Below are 11116 nucleotides of genomic sequence, written 5' to 3'. Positions count from 1 at the left end.
TATCAGTGTTTCAGGGGTGTTTTTCAGTAATACATCAGACAGTGTTTCAGTGTTATTCATAAGGTTTTTACTGGCCAGTCCTTCAGAAGTGGATGTCCTCTTCTGAGTCTGTCTTTGGGAGGAAGCTTCACTGAGACCTGTCCACCATGGCTAACCCTGTTGGCACTTGAAACACTGGTGGCACAACCTCCAGCCTTCCAGTAACACAAGCCACCAAAGGACGACAGACTGACAAGATGAGTTTGTCTCCTTTAGCTGTTCCAAACTGCTCCACTCTTGCTTCCCAGCCTTCCCTACCAGTTCCAGCCCTCCAAAAAGCCGTCTGCCACTGCTTCCCAGCCATCCCTACCAACGCTGGTAATTCTTATATATGTGTAATCGTGCTTATGTAGTAGGCAGTTTGAGACTACCAGCCACTCCACTGGAGAAAGATGTAGCAGTCTGCTTTCATAAAACAGACTGTTAGGTGCTGTCAAGTTGGCTCCAATTCATAGGGATCCTGTGTACAACAGAATGAAACTCTGCTTGCTCCTGTGCTAGCCTCACAATCTTTGCCATACCTGAGCCCCTTGTTGGAGCCACTGTAACAATCCATCTTGTTGAGAGCTTTCCCCTGTTTTGCTGACCCTCCCCTTTGCTATACATGATATCCTTCTCCAGGGAATGGTCCCTTCTGACAACATGACCAAAGTAGGTGAGGCAGTCTGGCCATTCTCACTCCCAACAAGCATTTCAGCTGTACTTCCTCCAGGACAGATCCGTTAGTTTTGTTAGCATCCATGGTACTTTCAGCATTCTTCACCAGCACCACAACTCAAAAGCATTGATTTCTACCTAGGTGTCCATCAACTGAGGAATGAATAACCAAACTATGGTACATACACACAATGGAATACTATCCAACGCTAAAGAATAATGTAGAATCTGCAAAACACTGCATAACATGGATGAACTTGAAAGACATTATGCTGAGTGAAATAAGTCAATCATGAAAGGACAAATACTTTATTAGACCGTTATTGTAAAAGTCAAGGAAAGGTTTATCTGTAGAAGGAAATTTTCTTTGTTGGTTACCACAGGTGGGAGGCAAGGATAGGGAACACTGTTAGATAGGTAGAGATAAGTATTGGTTTGGGTGAAGAGAAGGGCAATGTACCAAATGTGAGTGGTCAATATGGTGGCATTGAGTAAGAGAAAGATAGGTACATGGGAGGTACAGACAACAAAGATGAATCCTTTTGCACGTACAGTACTGCATTGTCAGTGAAGGCAAACATGGGTAAGATGGGTGGACAGGCTGAACTAGTAGGTATGAACTAGTAGTCTATGAAGCGGGGAGTGAACCCAAGAACGTGTATAGGGTTGGCAGACAATGGTCCTATATGTTTATTTGTATGATCTGAATTCCCAGGTGTATAGTAGAGCTGACAAGGGGCAAGGTTGTAGTCACTTGGTTACAGCCAGCTACCCAGAGGGACTGAGTAGTTGAACCTGTGGACTCGGGACCATAATCACAGGGGACATCAAGCTCAATTGGCATAACATACTACACAAAACATTGTTTCACCTCCTACTTTTGCGAGTAGCCACTGGGATCTTAAAAGCTTGCAAGCTGTCATCTAGATGCAACGATGGGTCTCTCCTCATCCAGAGCCAAAAAGAATGAAGAAAACCAAAAATTCATGGAAACAATTATTCCTAGCGACTGGTACACCATCTGATCTGCAGCCTATATGACTATGAGACCAGAAGAACTAGATGGTGCCCGGCTACCACTGTCAACCACTTGGAAGGGGATCTATGTAGGAGATCCTGGATAGAAAGGGAGAGCAATGTGGAACAGAACTCAAAATCATTTGGAGAAAAAAACAAAATGGAGGGACCAGGTTTGCTGGTCTGATAGAGCCTGATGGAACCATTCAGACCATGGCCCCTAGCTGCCCTTCAGGTCTGAAATTGAACCCACACATTGGCTTCCAGCCAAACAAAGGACAGGCATATGAGTTGAACATTTACCTGAGGTAAATACACTCCTTGGTGAGAACAATCATGGGAGAAAGAAGGGCTGCTTATGCACAGGAAGACAGCTCAGGGGCAGGAGTGCATGGAGGGATCGATCGACACAAGGAAGAGGTAACTGTCAGGAGGAAGTGTGAGGGGAGCTGTTGCATTGTGTAAATTTTGGCCCATGTCATGAAACAAAGTATATGTGAACTGCTGCATGGAAAGTGAATTTGCTCTGTATATTTTCACCCAAATCACAATAAAAAAAAAAAAAAAAAAAAAAGCATTGATTCTTTTTTGGTCTTCCTTATTCATTGTTCAGCTTTCACATGCATATAAGGCTAATGAAAATACCATGGTTTGGGTTAGGCACATCTTAGTCTTCAAAGAGACATCTTTGCTCTTCAGCACCTTAAAGAGATCTTTTGCGGCAGATTTGCCCAGTGCAATGTGTCATTTGATTTCTTCACTGCTGCTTCCATTGGTGTTAATTGTGGAACCAAGTCTTTTCTCTGCTTATTGTGATGCTGCTTATTGGTCCAGTTGTGAGAATTTTTGTTTTCTTTATGTTGAGATGTAATCCACACTGCAGACTGTAGTCTTCAATCTTCATCAGTAAGTACTTCAAGTCATCTTCACTTTCAGCAAGCAAGTTTGTGTTGTCTGCATAGCACAGGTTGTTAATGAGTCTTCCTCCAATCCTGATACCGCATTCTTCATACAGTCTAGCTTCTTGGATTATTTGCTTGGCATCCAGATTGAGTGAGTATGGTGAAAGGATACTACCCTGATGCACTCCCTTCCTTATTTTAAACCATACAGTATCCCCTTGTTCTGTTTGAACAACAGCCTCCTGGTCTGTGTACAGGTTCCTCATTAGCGCAATTAAGTGTCAGGAATATCCATTTTTCTTAACGTTATTCATAATTTGTTATGATCCACACAATTTGGATACTTTTGCATAGTCAATAAAACACAAGTAAACATGTTTCTGGTATACTTTGCTTTCAGCCAAGATCCATCTGACATAAGCATTGTTATCCCTTGTTCCATGTCCTCTTCTGAATCCAGCTTGCATTTCTGGAAATTACCTGTCAGTATATTGTTGCACCTGTTTTTTTAATTGTTTTCAGCAGGATTTTACTTGTGAGTGATATTAATGATATTGTTTGATAATTCCCACATTTTGTGGGATCACCTTTCTTTGGAATGGGTACAAATATGGATCTCTTCCAGTCAGTTGGCCATGTAGTTGTCTTTCAAATTTTTTGACATAACCTAGTGAGTGCCTCCAGTGAGGTATCTATTTGTTGAGACATCTCAATTGGGTATTCCATCAATTCCCAGAACCTTGTTTTTCACCAGTTACTTCAATGCAGATCTAACTTCTTTTAGTATCATTGGTTCTTGATCATATACCACCTCCTGAAATGGATGAACGTTGACAAATTGTATTTGGTACAGTGACTGTATATTCCTTCCATCTTTTCTTTTTTGTTTTTTGATGTTTCCTGCATCATTCAATATTTTTCCCATAGAATTTTTCAGTAGTGGAACTCAAGGCTTGAACTTTTTCTTCAGTCTTTTTAGCTTGAGAAATGCTGAGCGTGTTCTTCCCTTTTGATTTTCTAACTCCAGGTCTTTGTACATTTCATTATAATAATTGACTTTGTCTTTGCCAGGTGCTCTTTGAAATCTGTTCAGCTCTTTTATCTTGTCATTTCTTCCATTTGTTTTAGTTACTATCTGTTCAAGAGCAAGTTTCAGCATCTCTTCTGACATCTATTTTGGTCTTTTCTTCTTTTCCTGTCTTTTTAATGACCTTTTGCTTTCTTCATATATGACATTCTTTATGCCATCCAACAGTTCCCCTGGTTTTCGGTTATTGGTGTTCACTGCATCAAATATATTCTCCAGATGGTCTCTCAATTCAGGTGGGATATAATCAATCATATTTTGGCTCTTTTAATTGTCTTGAGCTTCAACTTGAACTTGCATGTGAGCAGTTGATGGTCTGTTACATAGTCAGCCCCTGGCCTAGTTTTTACTGAAGATACTGAGCTTCTCCATTTCCTCTTTCCACAGATATAGTCAGTCTGAGTCTTGTGTATTCCATCTAGCAAGCTGCATGTGTATAGCCACCATTTATGGTGTTGAAAAAGTATTTGGAATGAATAAGTCATTGGTCTTGCAAAATTCTTTCATGTGATCTCTGGCATAATTTCTATCATCAAGGGTGTATTTTCCAACTGCCAGTGATTCTTCATTTCCAACTTTCATATTCCAGTCATCAGTAATCAACACATCTTGGTGCATGTGTGGTCAATTTCAGACTACAGAAGTTGGTAAAAATCTTCAGATTCCTCATATTTGGCTTTGGTTGGTGCATAAATTTGAATAATATTAGTATTAACTGGTCTTCCTTGTTTTGTTGTTGTTGTTATGTGCCTTGTAAGCATATGGATATTATCCTGTCACTGACAGCACTCTACTTCAGGATAGGTCTTGAAACATTCCTTGTAACAATGAATGTCACAACATTCCTCTTCAATTTGTCATTCCTGGCATAGTATATCATATGATTCTCTGATTCAAAATGGCCAGAACCAGTCCATTTCACCTCACTAATGCTGAGGATATCTTTATGCATTCCATTTAATTTTTGAGAACTTCCAATTTTCCTAGATTCATACTTAGTACATTCCATGTTCCGATTGTTATTATTAATGCTTGTTTGCAGCTGTTTCTTCCCATTTTGAGTCATGCCAAATAAAGATTTACAGTCTTAGAAATCCCATGGGACAGTTCTACTCTGTCTTGTAGGGTTCCTATGAGTTGGAATTGCCTCGATGGCAGTGGGTTTACCTTCTGTGTACTATGCACTGTCAATTTGCATAATTCTATCTTCAATATCTATGAATCTAGAAAATTATCTCTGTTATAAAACATTAATATGTTGGGTTAAGAGTTTTCACTGATGTTTGAAATAAAAGTTATCCTTGAGTAGAGAGAAAAGGGCTTTTCAACGGAGAATTAAGAAATTCAGTTATTTGGGCCAGGGTACAGTGAAATGTAGATAGAACCAACCTAAACCCACTACTGTTGAGTTGATTCTGACTAATCGCAGCCCTATAGACTGAGTAGAATTGTCTTTTAGGGTTTCCAGAGTTGCAAATCTTTACAGAAGGAGACTGTGTTCTGGTTACCTAGTGCCACTCTGACAGGAATATACCACAAATGGAATGACTTTACCAAACAGGAGTTTATTCTCTTACAGTTTGGAGGCTTTAAGTTCAAGTTCAAACTGCCAGGCTCTAGGGGCTGGGTGAAAGCCCCTCGACCTTGAGCTTCAGCTCTGCCTCTTGCTTCTGGCCCACTAAAGCTAGAGGCATCTCTTCACTCTGATAGCTGCTGGCTGCTAAGGCTGCCAAGCCCAAAGTTGACAAGTAAAAAGGCACAGTCCTGATGTTACCCAACCACATGGCAGACCATTAATTAATTCAAGTCCATTGTAAGTCCCAAGGTTGGCAGAGCATGGCAGGCTGCTGAACAACGACATAACTATATTCAAGGTCCAAGCTTGCCATAAGCTAGAGACTATCCCCTAGGCTTCTTCTTACATACAGGTAGCAGACCACATCCCAAAGGCAGCTACTCAGCTGCTTGTGGTAGATCTACCATGGAGTTGATTGCCAGTCTCATCATGGGGAATAATACTACATCCAGCTGCCCAGCCACTCAACCAGGCCCAGCCAAGTTGACACAAACTGAACTACCACAGACTGCCACATCTTTTGCACATGAAGCAGCTGGTGTGCTTAAACCACTGACCATTTGGTTAACATCCAAGCATTTAGCCACTATGCCACCAGGGCTCCTTGTAGGTTGAACAGTAGCATGTAAAAAATATTTAATTTTCTCCCCACACTTAGTATTTCTGTTAATAAATCATGTTGTTTTTAGGTGCCATCATGTCAGTTTTGACTCATAGTGACCCTGTATACAATAGAATGAAACACTGCCCAGTCCTGCCACAGCCTCACAATAGTTGCCATGCTAGAGCCCATTGTTGCAGCCCCTATGTCAGTCCATGTCATTAAAGCTCTTTCCCTTTTTCACAGGTCCTCTACCAAGCATGATATGTTTCTCCATGCACTGTCCCTCCTGGTAACGTGACCACAGTTCAGTAGATGAAGTTTGGCATTCTCACTTCTATGGAGCATTCTGGCTGTACTTCTTCCTAGACATATTTATTCATTCTTTTGGCAGTCCATGGTGTGTTCCATACTCTTCACCAGTACCACAATGCAAATGCATCAGTTTTGTGGTTTTCCTTATTCATTGTCCAATTTTCACATGCATATGAGGCTATTGAACAGACAATGGCTTGGGAAGGGCACATTAGTCTTCAATGACACTTTTGCTCAGTAACACTTTAAAGAGGTCTTTTGCAGCACATTTGCCCAGTGCAATATCTAATTTGCTTTCCTGACTGTTGCTTCCATGGGTATTGATTCTGGATCCAACTGAAATGAAATCTTTGACAATTTCAATCTTTTCTCCATTTATTGTGATGTTTCTTACTGGGCCAGTTGTGAGGATTTTAGTTATCTTTGTATTGAGGTGCACTGAAAGAATTGCTGAGAAACAAGGCTCCAGAAATTGATGGAATACCCAATGAGATGTTTCAACAAACGGATGTCCCACTGGAGGCACTCACTCGGTTATGCCAAGAGATTTGGAAGACAGCTACCTGGCCAACTGACTGGAAGAGATCTATATTTGTATCTATTCCAAAGAAAGGTGATCCCACAGATTGTGGAAATTCTCAAACAATATCAATAGCACACACAAGTAAAATCTTGCTGAAGATAATTACAAATTATGGATAACATTGAGAACAATGGGAATTCCAGAAAATTGTGCTCATGAGGAACCTGTACACAGACCAAGAGGTTGTCGTTTGAACAGAAAAAGGGAATACTACGTGGGAATGTGTCAGGGTTGTATCTTTTCACCATACTTATTGAATCTGTATGCTAAACAAATAATCTGAGAAGCTGGACTATATGAAGAAGAACAAAGCATCAGGATTAGAGGAAGACTCATTAACAACTTGTGATATGCAGACAACACTACCTTGCTTGCTTAAAGTGAAGATGATTTGAAGTACTTACTGATGAAGATTAAAGACCAGTCCACAGTATGGTTTACACCTCAACATAAAATCCTTACAACTGGACCAGTAAACAGGATCACTATAAATGGAGAAATGATTGAACCTGTCAAAGATTTCATATTACTTGGTTCCACAATCAACACCAGTGGAAGCTGCAGTTCAGAAGACAGTGTATTGCACTGGGAAAATCTGCTGCAAACAAACGCACTGCCGTTAAGTTGTTTTCTGACTCATAGTGACGCCTCCTTGAGTTTCAGAGGTGATATCTCTACTAAAGTAAATCTTCCTTCAGAAGAGTGGCTGAGTGGCTTTGAACCACCAGAATTCTGGTTAGCAGTCAAATGCCTTAGGCACTATGCCACCAGAGCTCCCTAACTCTTTAAAATGCTAACAAGCAAAGATGTCTCTTTGAAGACTAAGGTGTGCCTAACCCAAGCCTTGGTGTTTTTCATCGCCTCATATGTATGCATGTGAAAGATGGACGGTGAGTAAGGAAGAGTGAAGGAGTGCTTTTGAGTTATGCTGACAAAGAATACTGAAAGTACCATGGACTGCCAGAAGAACTAACCAATCTGTCCTGGAGGAAGTGCAGCTGGAATGCTCCTTGGAAAGGAGAATTGCCAGGCTTTGTCTCACCTACTTTGGTCATGTTATCAGAAGGGACCATTTCCTGTAGAAGGATATCATGCTTGGTAAAGTGGAGGGTCAGCAAAAATGAGGAAGAACCTCAATGAAATGGATTGACATAGTGGCTGCAGTGATGGGATCAAGTGTAGCAAAGATTGTGAAGCTGGTACAGGAATGGGCAGTGTTTCATTCCATTGTACATAGGGTTGCTATGAGTCGGAGCTGACTTGATGGCATCGAACAACAATATCAACGACGTGTTGAAGTGTAATCCATACTGAAGACTAGTCTTTGACCTTAATTAGTAAATGCTTCCAGTGATCTTCACTTTTAGCATGCAACATTGTGTCATCTGCATAACGCAGTGAGTCTTCCTCTAATCCTGATGCTATTTTTTCCATACAGTCCAGCTTTTAAGATTATTTGTTCTGCATACAGATAGCGAAAGGTTGCCCTGATGCACATCTTCCCTGATTTTAAACCACGCTATACCCTTTGTTCTCTTCGAACAACTGCTTCTTAGTCTATACACAGATTTCTCTTGAGCTCTTAATTTAAGTCTTTTGGAATCCCCATTCTTTGCAATGTTACTGATAATTTGTTCTGATTCACATAGTTAAATGCCTTTGCATAGTCAATAAACACTGGTAAACATCTTTCTGGTTTCCTTTGCTTTCAATCAAGATCCAGCTGACATCAGGACATTTCATGACCTCTTCTGAGTAAAGCTTGAATTTTTTACAGTTCCCTGTAGACACACTACTTCAACAATTGTGTATTCAGCAAAATTTTGCCTGCTTGTGCTATTAATGATACTGTTTGCTAATTTGCACATTCTGTTGGATCACCTTTGTTTGGAATGAGTACAGATAATGAATCTCTTCCAGTTGGTTGGCCAGGTAACCATCTTCCAGATTTTTTGGCATGAACAAGTGAGTGCTTGCAGTGTTGCATGTATTTGTTGAAACATCTCAATGGGTATTCCATCTACTCCTTGTTTTTGCCAATTCCTTAGCGCAGCTGGGAGCTCTGATGGCATAGTGCCTAAGGCATGTGGCTGCTAACCAGAAGTCTGGCAGTTCAAACTCACCAGCCATTGTTCAGAAGGAAGGTTGGACAATCCACTTCCGTAGTGATACTACCTCAGAGACTCAAGGAGGGGTCACTATGAGTCAGATCCAACTCAATGGCCGTACATTTGATTTGGTTTGGTTTAGTGCAATTTGGGACTTCTTCCTTTACTACCATTAGTTCTTGGTCATATAGTGTCATATATACTGTTTCCTGCAATGGTTGAATATCTCTCAATTCTTTCTGGTGCCAAACCAACCCAAACCAAACTCACTGCTGTTGACTCAATTCTGACTCATAGCGACTCCTCCTTGAGTTTCCAAGGTGGTATCTCTATGGAAGTAGATTGCCCAGTCTTCCATCCGAGGAGTGGCTGGTGGGTTTGAACCACCAGCCTTCTAGTTAGCAGTCACATGCCTTAGGCACTATGCCAATTCCTTCCATCTTTTGATGCTTCCTGTATATTTCAATATTTTGCTCATTGAAGCCTTCAATATTGCAAGTTGAGGCTTGAGTATTTTCTTCAGTTCTTTCAGCTTGAGAAATACTGGGGATATTCATCCCTTTTGCTTTTCTAACTCCAGGTCTTTGTATATTTCATTGTAACACTTTGTCTTCTTGAGCTACCTTTTGAAATCTGTTCAGATCTTTTACTTCTTCAGTTTTCCATTCACTTAAGCTACTCTCAAGAACAAGTTTCAGCGTACCTTCTGACATCCGTTTAGGTCTTACTTTCTTTTTCATGAACTTTTGCTTTCTTCATGTATGATCTTGATGTCATCCCACAACTCTTCAGGTCTTTAGTCATTGGTGTTCAGTCCATCAAATCAGTACTTCAAATGTTCTCTAAGTTCAGAAGGGATATCCTCAAGGTTGTAATTTGAGTCTCTTCCCTGGTTGTCTTTTGAGTGTCTTTCAACCCGGGGAGCTTACCTTCCAGCACTATATCAGACAATGTTTCACTGCTGTTCATAAGGTATTCAGTGACTAATTTTTCCAGAAGTTGGCCACCTCTTCCTTTTTTCTAGTGGCAGTTTGGAAGCTCTGCTGAAACCTGTCCACCATGGGTGACGCTGCTGACATTGGAAATACTGGTGGCATAGTCTCCAGGCTCACAGCAACATGTAAGCCACCATAGTGTGACAAACATAGACGAGTTGTGGATCAAATACATGACTTCATAAATTTTTGAAACTAACCACATTCTGTACTTAGCCATTACATGCTTGATTCTAATTTTGTTCCCAAGGATGTTGCTATAAAATAATTTAGTCGTGATTACTTATGTGAATACATATCTGTCAGAGCCTATCTAGGAGGAAAGATTATTTCCAGAACTTAGTATTTCTAATTGCAATTGGAATATATGAAAATAATGAAGAAGCCCATAATCAGAAAAGAAACTTTAGCTTCCATGTTTATGGGTGTGTTTTATATTGTTATTCTAAAACAAAACCTATTTAGACAAAATCTGGTTATTTTATTATACTTACATAACATTCAGGATTCCAAATCCAGAAAATAAATACTAATAGAAGTGGTTTCTCTTTCAACAGCTATTGAGTGTGTAGTAGTTACGTTTGTGTGTCAACTTGGCTGGGCCTAGTTGAGTGGCTGGGCAGCTGGTGGTAGTTATTCCTCATGATGAGACTGACAATCAACTCCATGGTGGGATCTACCACAAGCAGCTGAGTAGCTGCCTTTGGGATGTGGTCTGCTTCCTGTATTTAAGGAGAAGCCTTGGGAATGGTCTCTAGCCTTTGGCAAGCTTAGCCCCTGCATGTAGCCGTGTCGTTGCTCAGCAGCCTGGATGCTCTGCCGACCTTGGGACTTACAATGGACTTAAGTTAATGGCCTCCCATGTGGTTTGGTAACATGGGGACTGTGCCTTTTTACTTGTCAATCTTGGGGTTTCTCAGCCTCAGCAGCCAGCAGTTGTCTGAGTGAAGAAATACCTTTAGCTCCAGTGGGCCAGGAGCAGGAGGCAGAGCTGGACCCCAAGGTTGAGGGGCTTTCACCCAGCCGCTAGAGCCTGGCACTTTGAACTTGGACTTAAAGCCTCCAAATTGTAAGAATAAACTCCTGTTTGTTAAGGTTATCCCATTTGTGGTAAATTCCTGTCAGAGCGGCACTAGGTAACCAGAACAGAGTGTCTACCCATATTAAGATTTTTGGGGATGAAATTGTGACAAGAGAGAAATCACCTGCTTCCACCTATTACATTCTTGTTGGAGG

The sequence above is a fragment of the Orycteropus afer genome, unplaced genomic scaffold (assembly GCF_000298275.1).
Source record: "Orycteropus afer afer isolate SDZICR_OR568_19922 unplaced genomic scaffold, OryAfe1.0 scaffold00299, whole genome shotgun sequence".
Taxonomy (NCBI): Eukaryota; Metazoa; Chordata; class Mammalia; order Tubulidentata; family Orycteropodidae; genus Orycteropus; species Orycteropus afer.
This window is presented reverse-complemented; position numbering follows the sequence as displayed.